This window comes from Narcine bancroftii, chromosome 1 (genome assembly GCF_036971445.1).
Source record: "Narcine bancroftii isolate sNarBan1 chromosome 1, sNarBan1.hap1, whole genome shotgun sequence".
In the NCBI taxonomy this organism is placed as follows: Eukaryota; Metazoa; Chordata; class Chondrichthyes; order Torpediniformes; family Narcinidae; genus Narcine; species Narcine bancroftii.
The window spans coordinates 119,908,149-119,931,987 of NC_091469.1; the positions used below are offsets into that span (position 1 = coordinate 119,908,149).

Sequence of the window (23,839 nt, forward strand, 5' to 3'; positions counted from 1 at the left end):
CTAGACCCAATTGTTATTGAGATATTTTGCTTGAGAAAAATTGTCATTGGCCTATTTCTTTTGGAGTTATGAAATGGTGCACATAACGAGTCAATTAGGGACGATTAAAACAGTGGTTTTCAAACATTTTCTTTCCACTCACATGCTTCCTTAAGCAATCCCTTATTAATCACGGAGCACTTATGGCCTAGGGATTGCTTAAGGTGGTGTGCGAGTGGTGTTGGGGGGGGGGGCGGGCAGTTTGAAAACCACTGCTTTAAATCATTTTTGAAAAAGTGTACCATAATGGTTCAAACAATTCTTGATCAATAAAGATCAACCTATTTAATAAAACACATCATCACATCAACCATATTTTTTTTGGCCCAAGTTTTTTTTCGTTGGGAAGCTCAATATTAATACAATACTCTTCAAAGTGAAGTGAAACATAGAGTCTGCAGATCCTGTGCTTGTTGTAAAAACACAGAAATGTTGGAGGAACTCAGCAGGTCTCGCAACGTAAACAGATATAAACAATGTTTTTTGGGCCTGAGCCTCCTGTTGAGTTCCTCCAGCACTTCTGTGTCTTTACTCTCTTCAAAGTAAACACCGCTTACATTTCAAAAGGATGAAAAGAAACTCAATTGGCATCTGTATGAAAGCTAAGAGTGTTGACAAATCCAGTCGCTTTCATATTGAAAATCATTTTTATTTCATTACTGGATGTGGGTTATTACCACCCCCCCCCCCCCACCCCACCCCACCACCACCACCTTTACTGTCTGAGAATCCTCACAACAGTTTGACAAACTTGGTAGGTCGTCCAATATAGGTCAGACCAAGGTAAAATAGTAGATTTCCTCCCCTGAACAGCATGAGTGAAACAGATGGGTTTTACAACAATTCAGCAGTTTTGTGGTCACAGTTATTAAGGCATGTTTTTTTATACCCAGTTTAATTTAATTAATAGAATTTAACTTCCCCATCTGGCCTTGTGGGATATGACATCAGATTCCTGGATCAATGGTCCACAACTCTGGCTCCTGGACAGGCAGCCTAACCATTACATGACTGTGCCCCCAATCAAATTGTTTCCTGTAAATAAAAAGGCTGTTTTCACACTGACCTTCTTCATTTATTACCTTTGTTAAACTTCAAGGAAAATATTAACTTCAGTCATTTGAATGTGTGTCATCTCCCTGTTTATTGAAGTTTGGCTTGAATCCAATTGATTCTGGCACCTTGTTATAGATTTGGGCATTGGTTCCTTTAGTTAGAAGTTAATAGTTAACCTCTATTGGAAACCATTATAATTCTAACAAATTGTTCTGATAATTGGAACATGTTATATTGTAGTGGCACACCGCCACAGAAATCGGGCCCCAGCAAGTGAACCGGCAGTCGGGAGGCTAAGGCAGCATAGGGGCACATGTGCACAGCCAACAGAGAGGAACAAACACGCGGAGAAGAAGTCATTGTCATTTAAGAATGTACCCATGCGCAGGAGTCCCACTATTGTTATGCAAGCAATGACGTTAGCAAACAAGGGCAAATGACGGGAACATGAATGATACAAATGTCAGGCTTTCAGCCCTAATAAAGCAGAGCTATACCTGACTACACTCATGGGTGTGTTTTGTGTGTGTCTTTACTTTGAGTTGCGCGCAACTACAATATGTTATTTCTAGGACTAAATAAATTCTAGGCCTTCAAATGTTCCATTGTAGACCTTCAAATGTTCCTTTAGTCCAGAGGGTTTGTGGCTTATGTAATCAACACCATGTAGTGGGCTGCATTGATCTGCAAGCAAACCAGATCATGGAGGTGCAGGTTCACACTGGTCACAATGATCCCGGTGGGAGGACCTGTAAAGAATCATGGGAGTGGTGCTGATAAGCTCTCAGAGAGTTTCATTTGGTTGGTTCAACTCACTCACAGCTTCCGTGTAGTTTTTCATTCATTTGCTGCATTCATTTACCGGAGGAAATATGAGAGTCGGCAGACACTGTGATTGAATTAAAACCACAGTGCAGGAGAAACTCAGCAGGTCAAGCAGTATACTTTATGTAGCAATGATACTTTGAGCCGTTCCATCTTTATCTTGGCTACATAAAGTACACTGTTTGACCTGATGAGTTTCTCCATTCATTTACCAATAGGTGACTATGAAGTAAATGTAGAAGGTCAAATGAGGCGATTCAGTAAATCACAAAATACTCAATCGCTCGTCCATCTACAGGTTCTGGTGCCAACATGGTCATTTATTTCATGAAGTTCACAATGTCCACTAATGTTTCCCATTGGTGAGTCCACTGTACTAATATATATATATATATATATATATATATATATTTAACAATGGCGTGAAGCAAGGCTGTGTCCTCGCACCAACCCACTTTTCAATCTTCTTCAGCATGATGCTGAACCAAGCCATGAAAGACCTCAACAATGAAGACGCTGTTTACATCCGGTACCGCACGGATGGCAGTCTCTTCAATCTGAGGCGCCTGCAAGCTCACACCAAGACACAAGAGAAACTTGTCCATGAACTACTCTTTGCAGACGATGCCGCTTTAGTTGCCCATTCAGAGCCAGCTCTTCAGCGCTTGACGTCCTGTTTTGCGGAAACTGCCAAAATGTTTGGCCTGGAAGTCAGCCTGAAGAAAACTGAGGTCCTCCATCAGCCAGCTCCCCACCATGACTACCAGCCCCCCCCACATCTCCATCGGGCACACAAAACTCAAAACGGTCAACCAGTTTACCTATCTTGGCTGCACCATTTCATCAGATGCAAGGATCGACAACGAGATAGACAACAGACTCACCAAGGCAAATAGCGCCTTTGGAAGACTACACAAAAGAGTCTGGAAAAACAACCAACTGAAAAACCTCACAAAGATAAGCGTATACAGAGCCGCTGTCATACCCACACTCCTGTTCGGCTCCGAATCATGGGTCCTCTACCGGCATCACCTACGGCTCCTAGAACGCTTCCACCAGCGTTGTCTCCGCTCCATCCTCAACATTCATTGGAGCGCTTTCATCCCTAACGTCGAAGTACTCGAGATGGCAGAGGTCGACAGCATTGAGTCCACGCTGCTGAAGATCCAGCTGCGCTGGGTGGGTCACGTCTCCAGAATGGAGGACCATCGCCTTCCCAAGATCGTGTTATATGGCGAGCTCTCCACTGGCCACTGTGACAGAGGTGCACCAAAGAAAAGGTACAAGGACTGCCTAAAGAAATCTCTTGGTGCCTGCCACATTGACCACCGCCAGTGGGCTGATATCGCTTCAAACCGTGCATCTTGGCGCCTCACAGTTTGGCGGGCAGCCAAACTGAAGACCGCAGAGCCCACCTCACTGACAAAAGGCAAAGGAGGAAAAACCCAACACCCAACCCCAACCAACCAATTTTCCCCTGCAACCGCTGCAACCGTGTCTGCCTGTCCCGCATCGGACTTGTCAGCCACAAACGAGCCTGCAGCTGACGTGGACATTTACCCCCTCCATAAATCTTCGTCCGCGTAGCCAAGCCAAAGAATATATATATATATATATATATATAGATATATTATATCTATATATATATGTGTGTGTGTGTGTGTGTGTGTGTGTGTGTGTGTGTGTGTGTGTGTGTGTGTGTGTGTAACTATGTAACGAACTTATCTCTCCTCATCCTTTGAAATATCTCCATTTTCACCATGTTTCAGAGCATCTCACCAATTAATTATTGCTCAATTTAACATCAACAAATTGACAAATTAAAGGGAGGAAATTCAACATATTCTGTCCTGTCCTGGTCCGGTCCAACCTCATCGGCTCGATGGCCAAGCAAGAGTATCATTCCCTGAGGAAGTTTGATAATGCCATCTGCATCCCTTAACAACTTATACATTGAAAAGTTACCCAGATGTTCTGCCCAAGGCCATTAACAAACATTTCACTCCTCCATTGACTCCATCTACATCCTCCCACAGCCTTCGAAAGGTAGCCAATATATTAAAAGACCCATCCCACCTCAGGCACCATCTAACGAGTGTTTGATCTCGCACCACCAGATTCAGAGATAGTTTCCTTCTCATCAGGCTCCTGAGAGAACCTCACACTAGTAGAATAAGAATGGAAAACATGAAAGTCTGCAGTCACCATGATTGAGGTAAAACACAGTGCTGGAGAAACTCATCAGGTAAAACACTGTGCTTTATATAGCAAAGATAGATGCAAAACTAATGTTTTGGGCTTGAGCCCTTCATGTAGGTATGAAAAATGTAAACAGACACCCAAACCAAAGTAGAATCACACCACATGTAATAGGCCCGTCAGCCAGCTCATTCTTGCTGACCAAGTTGTCATTCTGGGATATTCTCATTTACTTGCATTTGGCCCATATTCTTCTATGCCCTTCCTATCTATTATATCTGCCCAAATGCCCTTTGGACATTGTAATTGAACCCACTTCTATCACTTCCTCTGGCACCTTGTTCCAACCACTCATCACTCTCAGTGAAATAGACTCCCATCAGGCCCCTCTCAAATCTCTTTCCTCTCACATTAAACTCTCCTCTAGTTCTGGAATTGTCTCCTCTGGAATATAGTTTGTGCGTATTCACTTTATCTAGGCTGGGGGTGGCCAAACTTTCGATTTTTAATTTAGCCATTTCGGCCCAAGAGTACATACCGGTGGTGTAGGTTAATTGGGTGGCATGGACTTGTGGGCTAAAATGGCCTGTTACCATGTATGTCTAAATTAAAAATTACAAATTAAAAGGTTGGCCACCCCTGATCGAGGCCCTCATGATCTCATAAACAAGGTCACCATTCAGCCTCCTACATTCCAGAGTATAAAGACCCCATCTATCCAAATTCGCCCTCATAGAACTATAAAATTCTAATCGGATGAGATGAATGTTATTGCTGATGGCTGGGGTGTCCAAAACCTGAATTACAACCTCAGGGTGTGGGATACACTGAGACTGAGATGTTTCTTCACCTAAAGCGTAGTGGACCTATGGAATTCTCTTCCATGGAAGGCAGTGGAAGTTAAGCCATGAAATATAGACAGGGAGGAGGATTAATTTTTATTAATGGATACTGAATGATCAGACAGGATTTTATTGTATAGTGGAACAGGCTTGAAAGGCCTGCATTATCCAGTGAAGACCTGAGAACAACTTTTCAGATTGCAATGCCCAGAGAAAGTTTATTGCTGCAAGATAGACCTAGGATAATGTGGAAAAATAAAAACCTACCAGCTACATCAATCATAACTTTATAACATGTGCTTGGAAACTAAGTTGGAGAAATGTTTAACAACATCATAAAATGACAAAGCGCTTTCGTGAGAAATGGGAGTGTATATATATTATGAGCCATTATCACAGAAAGAGGACTTGCAGCTGAAATGGCCACTTCTGACACAAGCAGGCAATGCAAATGACCCTTGTAGAGCTTGGGCTTGAGGGACAATACTTCATCTTCCCTCTGGGCCCCTTGCAGACCTCCCAGACTCAATATTAGATTCTGCAGCCTAAGGTAACTTGTTTTCCCTCTCTGTATCAGAGCTGGCCAGTTCTGCTGTAAGAATACTAGCTGTGTGATTAGCTTAATGTTTGATCTCCCTGCTAGCGTAGCCTGACCCAGACATGTCCTACAGTTCTTCACATTTCACTTCTTACCACTCTCTTTGTCTCTACTCATCACTCTGACTGCTATCATTGCTTTTGTTCCTTTTTTCTAGTCTCTCCTCCCAACCCCCACACCAGCCTTCACCCAACATTTGGATGACCTCCATGACTTACACCCACAGCAACTGTCCTCTCACCCAATCGGAGATACTCCCATTTCCCCCCACTTCCTCTGTAACTTGAAACTCATTTTTTTCTGTCTTTCCCAGTCCTGATGAAAGGTTTTCAACCCATAATGTCAACTTGATGTTTCTTTTTCCAGATGTTGCCTGACCTGCTGGCTTTTTCCATAATTTTTAGTTTTAATGTCAGATTTCTAGCAGTTTTGTCTTGTTTTTCAATTATAAAGAAGGGTATTGTATTCCACTATACAGATTAACATCAAAGCTCCCAAAGAAACATACTTGGGCCTGGAAAGGTGGGCTGACCCTCTTTGGGGAAGAGAGGGGATGATGTGCGTATTGCGACGACGTGAATGAGATAAATAGAGATAGAAGCTGATATCCCTTGATCTAAAATATTTCAAAAGTCTTATGATGCCACATTGTACCTCTTTATTGTTTGTTAAACAATATTAGATCATGTCCAGATATGAAACATTCTTGTTGCAGCATCTGAGTTGTTTTTAATGTAAAAAAGTAGAAAGCTTATTATATGTTTTGTATTTCTTGAGGATTAGATTAATGGTTAGCTTATGGAATGTTTATAGAAAATATATCAGCTTCCCGGATTTTTACCAGATGAATATTAAACATAAACCCACAACTAGTTGCCAAAAACAATTGGATTCATGTCAAACTACAAAGAATAGAGATTCAATGTCATTTCCATTCATCAGAGCAATATATTGGAGTGGCAAAAGCTCCTCCATTAATACCGTCTAGCTGGTTAACTTTGAACTAAAGGGTTCAGCATTCAAATTCCTATTTCCTGAGACTTTAGGAACCATAATGAAGATTTTGGTGCTTTGAATGCAGAACCTTGATCAATTGGGTTACAACCAGGAAGTGGAGTTCAGAGGTAGCTTATACCTATCAGTTCTGAAGCTAATTTATAGAAGTTATGTGAAAAAAAAATGCAATCACTAAGGCAAAGCACAAACTCGTGTAACTAAGGTGGCAACTGTGACACATAAATATCCATTTGTGACGGCTCTGTTTTTTTTTCCCCCCTGACTGAACTGAACTTCCTCTCGATCTCCACATGAGACCTGGAGTGGGAGTGAGTTGAGGGATAGTTGGATTTCCAAATTCCCAATAGGTGGGGTTGCATTGCTCAGAATTTTAAAATGTACTAAAAATGGTTTCACTGTTTCAATTGATATATCTGTAAGACATTTTCTCCTTTTATGACATTTGAACTACAGATGTCTTTTGAATTCTCCCAATGGCTGCGATTTAGCTAACTAGTGCATGGATTTCAGGATAATGGCATGGGTTTTTTTTCCTTTTCAAATCAGAAACAGTTGCTATTTTTTAATCCTTTGATAGTTCCCTTTTCCAATGTACTGGAAAATCTCTGCCCAGCCCCCTCCTACTTCCTCTTTTTAATATAGTTGGACAGATTCCACTGGGACGTGCTATGCTATTAGTCTTCACAGTCCCCAGATTCCAAATAATGACTTCCTGGCTAATCTCTGTTTCAGTTAAATGCACTGCGGGTACCCTTGAGAACCTAATTCCAGGGCCTGGAACACGGCTTTGCTTTCTCTGTGGCTACTGATGAAAAGAAATGATCAGAAATGATAAGTGATGCTTTGCTTTGGTAACCACTGTATTTTAACTGATGCTAATTATCCTTTAATACTCCTGTTAACAATGAATGGAACAAAAGAATTTGCAGTTCCTTACAACTTATTTTTTGAATTTATTTTTCTTCCTTCTGATGGATTTTTAATAGCCCTTCCTGTTTACTTTTATTCTTGGTTCAATCCCATTTCTCCACTCGCTTAAATCTTTTCAAGTTTGCCTTTCAAAATCACTTTAAATTTTATATCTTCACATCTGGGTATGGTTTTGAAAATATTGTTCGGTTACTCCAACTAAGAATTTTTTTCTCAATGTTAGAAACACTAACAGAATCAAAGCCAAAATTAGTATATGGTATACGTTGCATCAAGTCACAGAATCTTATCCTGTTTTAAAACTGTTATATCCTTCTATTGTCACTGGTAGCATATGCTTTTTATAATGTTTTGGGGTGTTATAGAGCCATGCAGCATGGAAACAAGCCATTGTGTCTGTATCAGCTATCGAGTACCTATCTGTACAAATCTCCTGTACCAGGTCTTGGTTTGCATTATTCTAAGATTTAGCTCATCGAAATATTTCTTGCATGGTATGGGACTCATGGCCTTTACCACCTCTTCAGTTAGTGCAGTCCAGATTTCATTCATTCTCTGTGTAAAAGATTTCTTCCAGAATTCCCCTCAAAATTGCCTGCACTAAACCAAGGAATTCGTTTTAGACACCTCTGCTATGAGGGAAGCTTGCTCACCATCTACTTTATCTCAGCCCTCATAATTTTTTCAACTCAGTCAGGACCCCCTCAGCCTCTCTGCTCCATAGAAAACAGACCCAGCCTGTCTGATCTCTCTTCATAACTAAAAAGCTCTATTGCAGGAAACTTTCTCGTATTCTCCAGAGCCATCGCATCCTTCTTATAGTGTGGTGATCAGAACTCTGCTCAGTACTCAGAACCGTGGTATTACCAATGTTTCATCTCGTTGTACCACAACCTTCTTGCTCTCATATTCCATGCCCGAGCTCAGGGTTTCCCAAACTGGGTTCCGTGGAACCCTGGGGTTCTGCGGAAGAAATGACAGGGAGCAATAACGATCTACCTGTTTCTCTTTAAATCATTTATTACCTCTGTTGTTAATTTAATTTGTTTCTGGGTTGGCAGCAAACAGTGCATTCCACCCAAGAAAACAAAATGGCGTCATGAGGCCCGACATTAGGAGTGCAGATGTCAGGCCTGTGCATCATTTTCAACCAATGAGATTTCTTTTGGCATGAAGCTGGCCATATTTTAAAAGACCTTCCACATGTGCAACATTAAAAACCATGGATTGTTAGGTTAAAAATGAAACTGGGAACCAGGATAATTTATCTGAAGAAAGTACTGAGGTACCACTGTTTTTTTCATGAAAATTCTTTGATTACGCCTATATCAGAAAAATCAATGTGTTATGAAGAAACGAAGGGATGAACAAAATGGAGAAACTGACTTGATGCCGCTCCTGGAATAAGGATATAAGTATCTAATATTGTGCCCAACATTAAGAAGATCTGTGAGGACAAGAAACAATTTTATTCATCCCATTAAATGTAAATTAGAGGCAACAAATGATTTCAATATGAAAAATAGTGAGTTTATTTACTTTCTTACTTTGCTTGTGTATATCCCAGGTCTTTTAAACTTAATTGACAATGGGGTTCTGTGATTTCCAAGTGCTCCCCAAAAGGGTTCCATGAGCTAATAAGTTTGGGAAGCCCTGCTCTAGCTAATAAGAGGAAGAATCCCATTAGACTTAACCACTTGATTTTTATCGTAACCTTATTTATCCTCCCAAAATGTATCAGCTCACATTTTTTAGGGTTACATGCCATTTTTATTTCCATATTCCTCTGCCTACCTTATCAATTCCTCAATATTGTTCAGTAACCTAAGACTAATCTCACTATAAGGTGCAATTGCTACCTTATTAATTACATCCACTATATTCGCATCTTAAACATTAATGTATATAACAACAGCAAGGGTCCCAACACTGATCTCTATGCTATGACACAGGCTTCCAGTCATCAAACCAACACTTGACCTTCACATTCTCCTCCTACCACCAAGCCAGTTTCAGAATGAAATTGCCTTAGATTGCATGCAGTGTTTGCTTTTAGACTTTTCTTGTCAAAGACATCACTGAAGTTAATATTGACAACAACTCCATAATCCTTACTGACTCACTTAGTTACCTCCTCTAGAAATTTAATCCAATTAGACAGACAGTTATTTCCCCTTAACCAACTATTGCTGATTATCAGTGGCTTTATCCTTGCCTCTCCAAGCGCAGTTTTTTTCTTGTCCCTCAGAGATTTTTTTTCCAATAACATTTCTACAAGTGACATGAGACTCACTGGCCTGTAACAACTTGGATGTTCCTACTGCCTATAGAAAGGGAGAAAACTGCAGAGGGACTGTCCAATGAGTTGGTGTGGGTGGAAGTGAGAAATAGGAAGGGAGCTATCAGTGTGCTGGATGTATTGTAGTCTATAGGCTCTCAAATAGCCATCAGGGCACCGAGGAACAGATAAGCAGGCAGATTTTGAGTTGGTGCAGGAAATACAGGGTTGTAGTTATGGCTGATTTCAACTTCCCTAATATTGACTGGCACCTCCTGACTACAAGATGGGGCTGAATTTGGCAGATGTGTTCAAGAAGGAATCCTGACACCCTATGTAGACCAGCTGACGAGAGAAGAGGCCATACTGGATCTAATTCTGGGTAAGGAACCTGGTCAGGTGGCAGATCTCTCGATGAATAGCATTTTGGTAAGAGTGACCACAACTCCTTTAGCTTTAGCATAGTTTTGGTAAAGGATAAAAACAGACAAAATAGGAACGTGCTTAACTGGGGATGGGATAATTATGAAGAGATGAGGCAGGAACTAATGAGAGTAAATGTAAACAAATGTTTAAGGGTGAAAGAACAAAGCCAAGACTTCAAATTCTTGGGTGTTAACATCTTCAAGTATCTGTCCTGGAGCCTCCATGTTGATCCAATCACAAAGAAGGCTCACCAGCGGCTATACTTTTTGAAATGTCTGAGAAGATTCAGTATGTCACAGAAGACTCTTGTAAACTTCTACAGGTGTACCGTGGAGAGCATTCTGGTTGGTTGCATCACTGCCTGGTATGGAGGCGCCAACTCTCAGAACAAGAATAAACTCCAGAGGGTTATTAACTCAGCCTGCGACATCACAGACATCAGACTTCACTCCATCGAGGACATCTACATGAGGCGGTGTCTTAAAAAAGCAGCCACTATCCTCAAAGACCCCCACCACCCAGGCCACGCCCTCTTCACTCTGCTACCATCGGGGAAAAGGTTCAGGAGACTAAAGATGAGCACTCAATGGCACAAGGACAGCTTCTTCCCCGCTGCCATCAGATTCCTGAATAATCAATGAACCAAAGACACTGCCTTACTTTTCATGCACTACTGTTATATTTTTATATATAGTATTGTTTAAGATGGTTCGAATATGATTGTTCAGATTATATGATGCTGCCACAAATTTGACTTATTCGTGACAATAAATTCTGATTCTGATTCTATTACGAGCTCCTGTCTTAGTAAAATCAGATTATTATTGTAAGGGATAGTTTAGACAGGAGGGACTGAATGGTCAGTGTTAACATTTTACATTTCACACAAACACAACACAAGTCACAGCCCAGTGATAATTTGATGATTTGATGCATTGGAAGAGCTGAGGGAAGGTTTATCACAGCAGTATGTTGCAGAATTCAATATATTTGCAAAGACATTGTGATTTTGCAAAGGGAGAAGCATTCTGACAGCTGAAGAGAAAGCAGTGTTTTGAAGCAGCTCTTATGGTCAGCCATTTTTGTGGAATTCAAAGCAAAGCATGCTCTGTGAATGACTGGGCCTTTTCGGTGGATCAACCTGTGCCAGGAGGGTCTTTTTGGAAAGCGAAGTGTTTCATTTTGATTGTGACTTACAGTGGAGGTCACTTTGAGAGACTGCTTCATTCTGAGTGTGACCAGCAGTGACGTTACTTGGAGAGACTGGTGCCAGGGTCTTGGAAGCTTCGTGGAGGCTGCCTAGTTCAAGTCTTGCCTACAAAAGAACCAGGAGTGTTATGACCACAGCTCGTGTAGATGGGCATTTCTTCAAAGGTAACGCAAGAAGAATTCGTGAGTCTGTAACAGCCACATCAGTTCAACATTAATTCTGGGCATCAAATTTCAAAGGCCTACACTTCAACACTGAGTTTAAAAGACTGAACTTTGAACTTTCTAGATTTTTGACCTGAACTGTAATGGTTTGAGTATCTCTCTCTCTCTCTCTCTCTCTCTCTCTCTCTCTCTCTCTCACGCACATAGCTGTGGATAGATTTAATGTTAAGTATATTTTAAGAGTTAAGACTATAGCTTAAGAGTAAGAAATAAAATTAGTTTAAAATTAAATACTGTCTGCTTAATTGTCTATTGCTGCTCGTTACGCACGGTTCATAACAATTCTGATTCTGAAGTAATGTGGAGGAAGATTAGGGACCATTTGTGCAGGGTTCAGAATATGTTTGATCCACTGGGACAAAGAAAATATGGCAGGAAAAGGGAATCATGGCTGACAAAACAGGACAGGGAAACAGTCAAGAGGAAAAAGGAAGCATATTATATATGGGAAGGAAGCATGAGAAATATATGGTAGCCAGGAACGAGCTCAAGAAAGGACTTAGGAGAGCTCAAAGGGGACATGAGAAGGCCTTGGCATGTAGAATTAAGGAGAAACCCAAGGTGTTCTATCGGTATGTGAAGAACAGAAGGATGATGAGAATGAAGGTGGGACCACTAAAGGATAAAGGAGGCAATATGTGCCTGGAGGCAGAGGAGGTTGGGGGAGGTTCTAAATGAATACTTTGTACAATTTCAAAAGAGATTGATCATGATGAGGTCAAAATTGTGTGCAGGACAATTTTGAGATTAAGGAAGAGGAAGTGTTGGATTTTCTTAAAAACATTAAGATTGATAAGTCCCTGGGGCTGGACGCAATATACCCCAGGTTGCTGTGGGAATTGAGAGAAAAGATAGCTGGGGTAGTAGCTATAATCTTTGACTCTTCTTTGGCCACAGAGGAGGTGTACTGTACTTCTCCAAATGCTCATAGATGCTATTCTTATGTCAGTAATAAATCACAAAATTCTGTAGACACAGGTTGAAGTAAAAAATAACAAAATGCTGGAGGAGTTCAGCACATCAAATAGTGTCCTTTATGTGGCAACGGCAAAGATGCATAACTGACATTTTGGGCTGGAAATGTCAGTTTTGTAGCATTTCCTTTGCTACATAAAGGGCACTGTTTGATGTGCTGAACTCCTCTAGCATTTTGTCTTTTTAATTCTTATATCAGTGGGGTGCAAACTATTGGAGAGGATTCTTAAGGACAGAATCTATGAGCATTTGGAGAAGTACAGTCAACTCAAGGATAGTCAGCATGGATTTGTAAAAGGAAGGTCGTACCTCACAACCCTAACTAACTTTTTTTGAGGAGGTAACAACAGACATTGATGAGTGTAGGGCAATAGATGTGGTCTACATGGATTTTAGCAAGGCATTTGATAAGGTCCGTCCACGAGAGAAGCATTCAGAAAGTCAAGAGGCATGAGATCAGTGGAACCTTGGCTGTGAGGTTAAAAATTTGGCTTGCAGGAAGAAAGCAGAGAATAGTAGTGGAAGGAAAGTATTCTGCCTGGAGGTCGGTGACTAGAGGAGTGCCACGGGGATGTGTTCTGGGTCCCCTGCTCTTTATGATTTTATAAATGGCCTGGATAAAGAGGAGGAAGGATGGGTCAGTAAGTTTGCGGATGACACAAAGTTTGGAGGGGTTGAGGATGGAGCTGAAGGTTGTCAAAGGATTCAGGAGGATATAGATAGGATGCAGAGAGGGCAGAAAAGTGGCAGATAGAGTTCAATCCAGACAAGTGTGAGGAGATGCATTTTGGAAGGAAAAACCAGAAGGCTGAGTACAGGTCGGTTACTTAAGAGTGGGGTTCAAATCCATACATCCCTCAAGGTCACCACACATAGTTATGAAGGCCTATGGGATGCTGGGCTTCATTAATAGGGGGATTGAATTCAGGAGTTGAGAGGTCATGTTGCAACTCTACAAATCTTTGTTAAGACCACATTTAGAGTATTGTGTTCAGTTCTGGTCATCTCATTATAGGAAGAATGTGGAAGCTATGGAGATGGTGCAGAGGATATTTACCAGGATGTAACTTGGATTGAAAAATAAGTCTTATGAGGCAAGGTTAGCAGAACTGGGACTTTTCTCTTTGGAGTGTAGAAGGATGAGAGGAGACTTGATAAAGGTCTTCAAGATTGTGAGAGGCATAGATAGGGCAAACAGCCAGCACCCGTTCCCCAGGACAGGAACAGTAAACACCAGAGGACATTTGTACAAAGTTAAGGGAGGGATGTTTAGGGGAGACATCAGGGGTATATTTTTTACACAGAGAGTTGTGGGTGCCTGGAATGCCTTGCCAGGGATGGTGGTGGAGTCTGAAACATTGGGGACATTTAAAAAATTCTTAGAAAGAAAAATAAAGGGTTACAGGGCAGGGAGGGTTTAATATTTTTAAAGGAATAATTAGGTTGGCACAACATTGAGGGCCAAAGAATCTGTACCATGCTGTAGTGTTCTCTGTTCTATGGTGCACTATTCAACCAAGTTTTTAATATCCCTCCTGTATGCTGACTCATTGCCCCTTTTTATAAAAACCACTACCCTATCATCTGTGAATGTGTAGATGGTGTTGTCATACTGAGCCAGATAGTCATAGATGTAAAAGTGAGCAGAGCAAGGGGTTAAGAATGCAGTTTTAAGGTGCTCTGGTACTGATGGAGATTGTGGAGGAGATGTTCTTACCAATCCTCACTGATAGTGCTCTGGAGGTGAGGAAATCAAGGATCTAATTACACAGTAGGCTATTGAGGCCCAGGTCTTGGAGTTTGCTGATCTATTTTGAGGGAATGATGGTGCTAAATGTCAAACTATAGTCAATAAGGAGCATCCTGATGAATGCATCTTTGCTGTTCCAGGGATTTGTGTAGACCCAATGAGATGGCATCCGCTATATATCTGTTGCTACAATAGGCGATTTGGAACAGATCCATGAAACCGTTCAGACAGGACTGATATGCTTCAACACCAGCCTTTCAAAACACTTCATCCTTGTTGATGTGAGGGCCACGGATCGTTAGTCATTTAGAAAGGTTACCACACTTCTTGGGCACTGGTACAATTATGCCTGTTTTGAACAGGTGCGTACCATGCCCTGCCAGAGTGAGATGGTTAGTGCAAAGGGACTGGGTTTCCAATCCCGTGTTGTCTGAAAGGAGTTTGTTCATCCTCCCCATGTCTGTGTGGGTTTCTTCAGGGTGCTCTGGTTTGAAATGTACCGGTGTAGGACGATTGGGGGTAATTTGCCGGCATGGACTCATGGGCCATAATGACTTGTTACCATGCTGTATGTCTAAATTTGAATTTAAAATTTTTAAAAATGTATTCGTGAATATGTTGATAAGCACAGATTATTAATACTCACCTGGCTATTCTGTCCAGACCAGATGCTTTCCTCTGATTCATTCTCCTGAAGGCAGCCCACAGATCATCCTCAGATATAGACAGGAAAGGATCATCAGGGGACCAGGAGGTGCGTAGAACTGGTTCTTTCTTGTTCTTGTGGTTAAATCAGGTGTAGAAGACATTGAGTGAACCTTTGCCACCTTCTACTGCACTGGACTTTGTTTTTTTAGCAGGTTATATCTTTGAGCCCTATTTAAGTAACTGTCCTGGTAAATGTCATCAATGGAGTAAAGGACACTCCTGTGATCTTCTAAGCTATTTTGATAATCCTCTGTATTTATTTCTGGACTGATGCTTTACAGCTACCATATCACACAATGATTCAGCCAGACAGATCACTCTCAACAGTGCTATTGTAAAATGTTCTCAAGATGGGGGCTTTCCCTCCTCAGCTTCATTAGGAAGTGTAGGAAGAAATTACTTCATTAGCTGTATAGCTTTTTTGGACATCTTGAGATGGTGTAACCTCAACATAAATGCAAGCCTTACTCTTCCTTAAATCCTCTGCAGAATCCCCTGCCAAAATTACTGGACCCTGTACCTTACTGACTTGTTAGAACATAGAAGATTACTTCTGGAACAATGAATGTTCTCAACAGAATCATTCCATCAATCCCATTCCCTTTCCCCTCCATCCCCGTCATTTATTAGAACCATAGAACACTACAGCACAGAAACAGGCCCCTTCGCCCCTTCTAGTCTGTGCCAAACCATTCTTTTTGGCTTAGACCCACTGACCTGCACCTAGTTCATAGCCCTCCACACCTCTCCCATCCATGTACCAATCCAAATTCTTTTTAAATGCTAAAATTGAGCCCGCATTCACTAACTCAGCTGGCAGCTTTTTTCCACATTCCCACAACTCTCTGTATGAAGAAGTTCTCCCACATGTTTAAAACTTTTCCTCTTTCACTCTTAGCCCATGTCCTCTGGTTTGCATCTCACTTACCCTCAATGGAAAAAGCCTATCTCTCTCTATCCCACTCTTAATTTTAAATACCTCTATCAAATCTCCCTTCATTCTTCTATACTCCAGGGAATCTGTTTATCCTTTCCCTGTAACTCAGTTCCTGAGAAGTCCGGGCAACATCCTAGTAAATCTTCTCTGCATTCTTTCAATCTTATTGATATCTTTCCTGTAGTTAGGTGACTAAAACTGCACACAATACTCCAAATTTGGCCTCACCAATGTCTTTACTATAACATCCCAGCTCCTATGCTCAATGATTTATGAAGGCCAATATGCCAAAAGCTTGTTTTACAACCCTATTCACCTGTGGAGCCACTTTCATGGATTATGTCCCTCTGTTCTACCGCACTCCTTGAAGCCCTATCATTCACCGTGTATATCCTTTCTTGCTTTGTCCTTCCAAAATGCAACACCTCACACTTGACTGCATTAAATTCTATCTGCCATTTTCCAGCTGGTCCAGATCCCTCTGCAAGCTGATAAAAAAAACCTTCTTTGCTGTCCACAACACCTGCAATCTTAGTGACATCTGCAAACTTGCTGATCCAACTTACCACATTATCGTCCAGATCATTGATATAGATGACAAACAACAATGGTCTCAGCACTGATCCCTCAGGCACATCACTAATCACAGGCCTCCAGTCTGAGAAGCTATCATCCACCACTACTCACTGGCTTCTCAGCCATTGTCAAATCCAATTTACAACTTCACTTAGTGTCTGAATCTTCCTGACTAACCTCCCATGTGGGACGTTGTCAAAGGCCTTACTAAAGTCCATGTAGGCCTTACAAATGCCCATCAACTCATCAATTCTTCTTCTATTATTTATCTACAATAAGAGGTAACCTCTCATTCTGTAAGAATGGACAGTTAGTTTCAAAGCAGCATGCTATCTGCAAGCAGTTTGAATGAACTTTCTGATGGCACAATCGTGAAACCTACAAAATAGTTGCAAATCGTATCTACCTAAATCGTATCTTCCACTGACAACGCTTGCTTAGACAATTCAAAACTTCTTGGGGCCTATGTATTACTGGTAAGCCAACTATTATTGGGCATCCCCTGTTCATACAACAGACATGTGAGTTGGTAAGTAAATGGCCACTTTAAATTTCCCCTAGTAAGTTGCGGGAGGTAGGGGGTGTGGTTGACGGGGTGGTGATGTAAAGGTGGGAGATAATAAAAGTTGGGATTAGTGTAAAAGGTTAGTTGATGGTAGGCCTGGACTCAATGGGCATATTTCTACCCCTCTGCAGCTTTGTGACTCTATGACGTTGAGGAGTTTATCCCCAATATTGTTGACAGGTGAAGGCATTGTTTGATCTGAAGTGAGATTTGGGGTTTGTGATTCTTCTATGATGTATTTGGTAGCATCTGGCCTCATCAAACAGTTGTGGTGCAATGCCCAATCCAGAACGTGGACACTCCGATGGAGTTCTGTTTGTGATTTGTACCATAAGACGTGATATCTTTCAAAGAAAATAAATGAATTAAGAACGGCAATGTTAGCGTAGCAGTTAGCATGATGATACCACAGCACTAGCGACTCAGATTCAAATCCACCGCTGTGTGTAAGGTGTTTGAAGTTCTCCCTGTGACTATGTGCTTTCCTCTGGGTGCTCTGGTTTCAAAGGCAGGAAGGATTTGGCAGGTTAAGTGGTCACATGACTGTAATTGGACATCATGGGCTCATTGGTCAGAATGGTCTGTAAACGTATTGTATCTCTAAATGTTAAAAAAAATCACGATTCTCTCAAGTAATAGATTCCATGGCGTCATTTTAAAGAGCACAAGGATTTGTCCAAATGTTCTGTCCAATATTTTTCTCACATTCAACATGGCTAAAAAGAGGTTGCCTGTTCATTATCACATTGTTCTTTCTGGAAATGTTCCATGTGCAGAGTGTCTGCAGTGTTTCCTACATTACAACAGAAATTACACTTCAAAAGAACTTAATTGGCTATAAAAGTGCTGAAAGTTAACATATAAATACAAGCCTTTCATTTACTTTACTTCATATCTGCCACTCTTGTCCTGCTAAAGGGCAGCGAATGTAGATTTAGGAGGTGCTGTCCAATGAGTGCTGCAGTACAGTCCATTGATACACTAGGAGCAGGAAGAATGGGTGTTTACAATGCCTTGCCTGCTAATTACTTCCAGAACCTCCTGTTTTCATTTCAGATGTAAAAATTATTAGTTGGGGCTAGATAGATGGGAACCGGCATTGAAACCTGTTTCTAATTGCGTTTGACATTTCAATCCTGAAAGAAAATTAAACTAACTTAATTGTGAAATATTGAATCTTCCTTTTAATGTCAAAGAAACAGTGAATCAAGGACATTTCTGAATATTTTTGTTGATTTCCATGCTCACAATCTGCTCCTGCATTTTATTTTTTTTTATCTAAATAGACTCAAACTGCTACTCTAAATATTTGATTGCATAATATTTTCTTTGTAAATTTGACATTTAAATTAAAATTTTTAATTTAGACATGGTACACAGTAACAGGCCTTCCGGACAACAAGCATATTTCCCCCAATACACCATTCATGTACAACCCCCATACATTTTGAAAAGTGGAAGGGAAGAAACACAATATGGGGCGAACATACAAACTCCTTACAGACAGCGCCATTTTTGAACCCTGGATGCTGTTATAGCTTTGCACTAACTGCAACAGGATAGACAAGGTGAAGAGTTGCACATAAAAGTGGCAGATGGAATTCAATCTGGATAAATTTGAGTTGATGCATTTTGCAAGGTTAAAAGTGAAGGCAGAGTACAAGGTTAATGGTAGGATACTTAAAAGCATGGAAGAACAGAGGGATCTTGGGGTCCAAATTCAAGGTTGCCATGCAGTTGCTAGGATAGTAAAGAAGGCCCATGGTATGCTGGGCTTCATTAGTCAGGGGGTTGAGTTCAGGAGCCATGAGGTAATGTCTTGTAAGACCACACTTAGAATAATGTGTTCAGTTCGAGTCACCTCATTACAGGAAGGATATGGAAGCTATGGAGAGGGTGCACAGGAGATTTATCAAGATATTGCCTGGATTGGGAATATGTCCTATATTGCAGTATAGCACTATAGATCAACCATATTAGACAGAGAGTTGCGATTAATAAGCTTTAATCACCTTAAGACATCAACACATCTCACATGTTGCTGGCCCGGTTTCAAGGCAGGTACTGGTCTGCACAGGGCATGAAGGACAAGTCCAGGGACTCTGACTAAGCTAAACATCATCCAGTGCTTTACTACATTAAATGAATAAGGGAGGGATCTTGATATTGTTTGTAAATATTTTGTACAGATATTTTATTTCAGGGAAGAGAATAAGGAGTGAGAATAGATTTCTGCAAGAAGTATCTGATTACATACAGCTTAGAATCAATCACAGGTAAAACGGGATTTAGAAGTATAAATGAATATTCTTTTGCAAAGAGATTCATTTAGAGATGATAGAAATAATAATGTTGTCCATACTGAGCAAAATACTACAAATGTTGAAAATCTGACATAAAAAAAACAGGAAGTCTTGTTTATAACATCTTTAGTGGAACAGGGTTAAAAGCTGATGACTTAGATTGGAAGTAAAATATTTCTAAAATAATTTATGAAGTTGACTTAACTTTGTAAATTAATGTAGCAAGATCCTTTTGAGGTGATCATCCAAACATTATTTCAGTGGACTGTTTGTGTGATATTCAATTATGTCATCCAACCTGCTTTCTTAAAAGGCTCATTCCCTTGGATGCCTTATACAAGTTTGGCAGAGGTGATGTCGTGGTTAATATTATTAATTTTATTAGCTGTGTACATCTCAGTTGGTACACAGCCACAGAGTTCTTTCCAGAGCTAATTAATTCCAATTAAAACAAGCCTAAAATAAAAGTGATACTGCCAGGTTAGGAGGTAGGCCTCAGAAAGAACTTCAAACAACACAGCATTGTTTGCAGGAATTGACTTTCAGAGCATTGGAAGTCACTTACACTTATGGTAGAGAATGCTGGAGCATCAGGATATTCTTAAACTTTCAGAAGCCAAGATGCATACTTTGGAAAAAAAAATGAGAGCCACAGTATATTTTCATTGGTAGTCTGTGAGGGAGCAATATTGATCAAGGTATTGATCCAAGCTCTCGAAAAGTGCCAAGGGTAGTTTTATATCTGTCCAGTCCTGTCTCCACATCATTGCCAATACGTGATCTCACTGGAGGTGGAGGAGAGGAGATTCATCAGGATGTTATTCAGATGGAGCAGCTCAGCGAAGACGAGAGACTTTGTTTTCCTTGGCCTGGAGAAGCTTGATGGAGGAGGATCTGTTGAGGTAAAGGTAAAAGGTTAAAAAAAAAGCTAAAGGTTCCATTATTGACATGAAATACTACATTTAGAATGTAACATGCATGAAATTCTTTAACGTTGTCTACCGTAAGAAAGACAGAGAGTAGCCACTTTGTCCAGCATCCCTCACAGAAATGAGGCCCCAATGAGGAATGAGCTCCATACCTCTGGTTTACAATTTCAGTGCTCCAACCACTAGCCTATCAGTGTACAAGCTCATGATGGCATATATAAAGAGACACATTTTCCCATACCAGAGATGTTTATGTCTACAAGGCACAGGTTTAATCTAAGAACATAGAACTTTACAGTATAGGATCTACAGCCCACAATGTTATGCTGACCAAATTAAACCTAGTCAACAAACTAAATTTTTCCTACCTCACACCTATAATACTCCATTTTTCCTGCATTCCTGTGCCTGTCTAAGAGTCTTTTAAATGTCCCTATTGTACCAGCCTCCACCACCACCCCTGGCAATGCATTCCAATGCAGGGGTGTAAAAAACAGCCCTGACATCTCCCCTAAACTTTCCTCCCCTAAACTTGTGTAAATGTTTTCTTATGTTTGCTTGACTTTCCCAGGAAAAAGGTATTGGCTGTCCACCCTATTTATGTTTCTTATAATAATGTAGACCTCTAGGAATTCATCTCACATTCTTCTCCACTCGAAAGAGAAAAGCTCTAACACTGTTAATGCTGCCACATAAAACACATTTTCTAATGCAGGCAACATCCTGGTAAATCTCCTCTACATCCTCTTCATAGCTTCCATATCCTTCCTTTAATGAGGTGACCAGAAATGGACACAATATTCCAAGTGGGGTCTAGCCAAAGTTCTATGGAGCTGCAAATTACCTCATGACTCTTGCACTCACTCCCTCTACTAATTAAGACCAGCAAACCAAAAGCTTTCTTAACTATCCTACCAACCTACACAGCAACCTTAAGAGGTCTATGGTTTTGAACCCCAAGGTCCTTCTGCTCTTCCACGCTGTTAAAAATCTTGCTATTAACTATTACTCCGCCTTCAGGTTCGACCCTCCAAAATGCATCACTTCATACTTATCTAGATTGAACTTCATCTGTCCATCTCTGCATGCTGTCTAAATCTTATTGTAACCTACAACAATCTTCTACACAATCCACAATGCCTTAAACCTTTATGTCATCTGCAAACTTACTGACCCATCCTTCTACTTCTTCACCAGGTCATTTATAAGAATCACAAAGAGCAAGGGTCCCAGAACAGATTCCTGCAGAACTTCACTAGTCACTGACCTCCAGACAAATAAGTTCCATTGACTACTACCTTTGCTTTCTGGAGACAAGACCATTCTGAATCCACACAGCCAAAGTTCTATGAATTCCATGCCTCAGGGCTTTCTGAATGAGTTTACCATGGGAAGCCTTGTCAAACACCTTACTAAAATTGACATACATCACATCTACTGCCCTACCTTCATCAATTTCTTTTATTCCTTTGTTAAAGGTGTAGGAGATTTGAAGAATATCTGTGAATTATTTTTTTCAAATGGAGGATGGTTGAAACTGGAACACATTGCTTGCTGGAATGGTGGTGGCAGAGACTCTCACAATATTTCAGAAACATTCAGATGAATAATTAAATCACCATTGAAAGAAATGCCATGATATTGGCTGAGTGCTGGAAAATGGGATTAGTATGGGTAGGTATTTGATGGCTAGGATGGATTCAGAAGGTGAAAGGGCCTGTTTTGTTTGGACACTATGACTCCTGCTGAAACATTTTTGCTTTACCTTTCAGCCATATTATGAGATTGAATTTAGTCTGAAATCACAAAATTCCCCTCAGAAATAAATTAAAGCAACTGATCAATTACAACCATAAGTGTGGAAGTAAACAGAAGTTGCTTTACGTAGTTACATTTTTTTTATGCATTGAGGTGATCTGTACAATACTTCCTATTCAAGCAGGACTTTTATGTCACAATTTCAGTTTTAAATTATCTAATTTTTCCTTCATTTTTAAAAAAAAAATTATTTTTCACACTGTGAATCATGTCAACCAAAATATGTACAAATGTTTCTCATTAAATTTATACAGTGACCTTTTCTCCCTTTTTTCCCCCTTTCCCTCCCTCCCCTCTACCATTGGTATTCAACATATACAATACAATAAAACCATAAAACAATATCTTCACACAAAGGAAAATAAACAAGAAAAATGTGTCATCTATTTATAACATACTGAATCTATAGTCGTTTTGTCTTCTTATCATTTTCATTTTAGGGGATGAAGGTCCTAGGCATGCTCTCTCTGATATGTTCCATGTATGGTTCCCAAATTTGTTCAAACATTGTGACTTTATTTTGTTTAATTATATGTTATTTTTTCCAATGTATATAGGTTATTCATTTCCATGTACCATTGCTGTATACACATGCAAATTGACATACATATTTTTGCTACTGCTAAGGCTATCATAATGAATTTTTTTTGTGCTTTATCCAATTTGAGGCCTAATTCTTTAATTCTTATGTTATTTAAAAGAAATATCTCTGTTTTTTTTTTGGTATGCTATTTTTTGTAATTTTATTTAGTATCTGATTTAGAATAAATTTAGAGGCCTCTTCCTTTTAATTTGGTTATGTATTCCATTAATCTTTATAGTCATTATAGTTCAACATGGCCATCTTATATCTTGCTTAGATTTCTTTTCCACCTTTTCGCCACCTCCATCCCCCTTTTCTCCATTTTCATCTCTTAGTTTTCTCTTATTAAACTTAATGTACAACAACACATTTAAAACATAAAGTACCCCCACGGTTCCAACACTCACTAATACCTTAAGCCCAAAAGTTCCCTCCCTCTCTGAATTGCCCCTTATCCCTTGCTGGGTAATCACAACTCCCCTTTTCATTTGGATTGCGATCTTGCTCGCAGCGTCAACTGATTTTGCAGTGACGGTTCTTCCCTTCCCCCCTAGCCCACCCCAGAAAACACTTTTTTTTTAAACACATAACAAAGCTCTCTCTCTTTTTTTCCCACCCTTACTTCCTTCCTTCCCTTCTGTTTTCCCTCTTTAGTTCTTTACATATACATTGTTTTTACATCTTTATATATACTTTATCGCCGTTCTTCATTCTTATTACACCTCTTCATCTCTTCCTCTGTCCTGCAAACATTCTGTGAATTCTAGCGCTTCCTCTGGATTCAAAAACAGTCTGTTTTGCTCCCCGTGTATAAATATTTTAAGCACAACTGGATGCCTTAACATGAATTTGTAACCTTTTTTCCATAAAATCGTTTTCACTGTATTAAACTCCTTCCTCCTCTTTAAGAGTTCAAAACTTGTGTCTCGATAAAAAAATATTTTTTGACCCTTGTATTCCAATGGTTTATTGTCTTCTCTAACTTTATTCCTTGCCCATTTCAATATGTTTCCTCTTGTCGTATATCTCAAAAATTTTACTAAGATGGATC

The 23,839-nt window shown here is 40.2% G+C and overlaps 1 long non-coding RNA gene across 1 annotated transcript; it reads left to right on the forward strand.

Moving 5' to 3' along the window:
- The first annotated feature begins 6,864 nt into the window (after window positions 1–6,864).
- Window positions 6,865–22,048, forward strand: LOC138743507 (uncharacterized). Its single transcript, XR_011344946.1, has 3 exons — window positions 6,865–6,923; window positions 15,033–15,123; window positions 21,866–22,048. It is a non-coding gene; the product is annotated as an uncharacterized lncRNA (long non-coding RNA).
- Window positions 22,049–23,839: the final 1,791 nt, after the last annotated feature.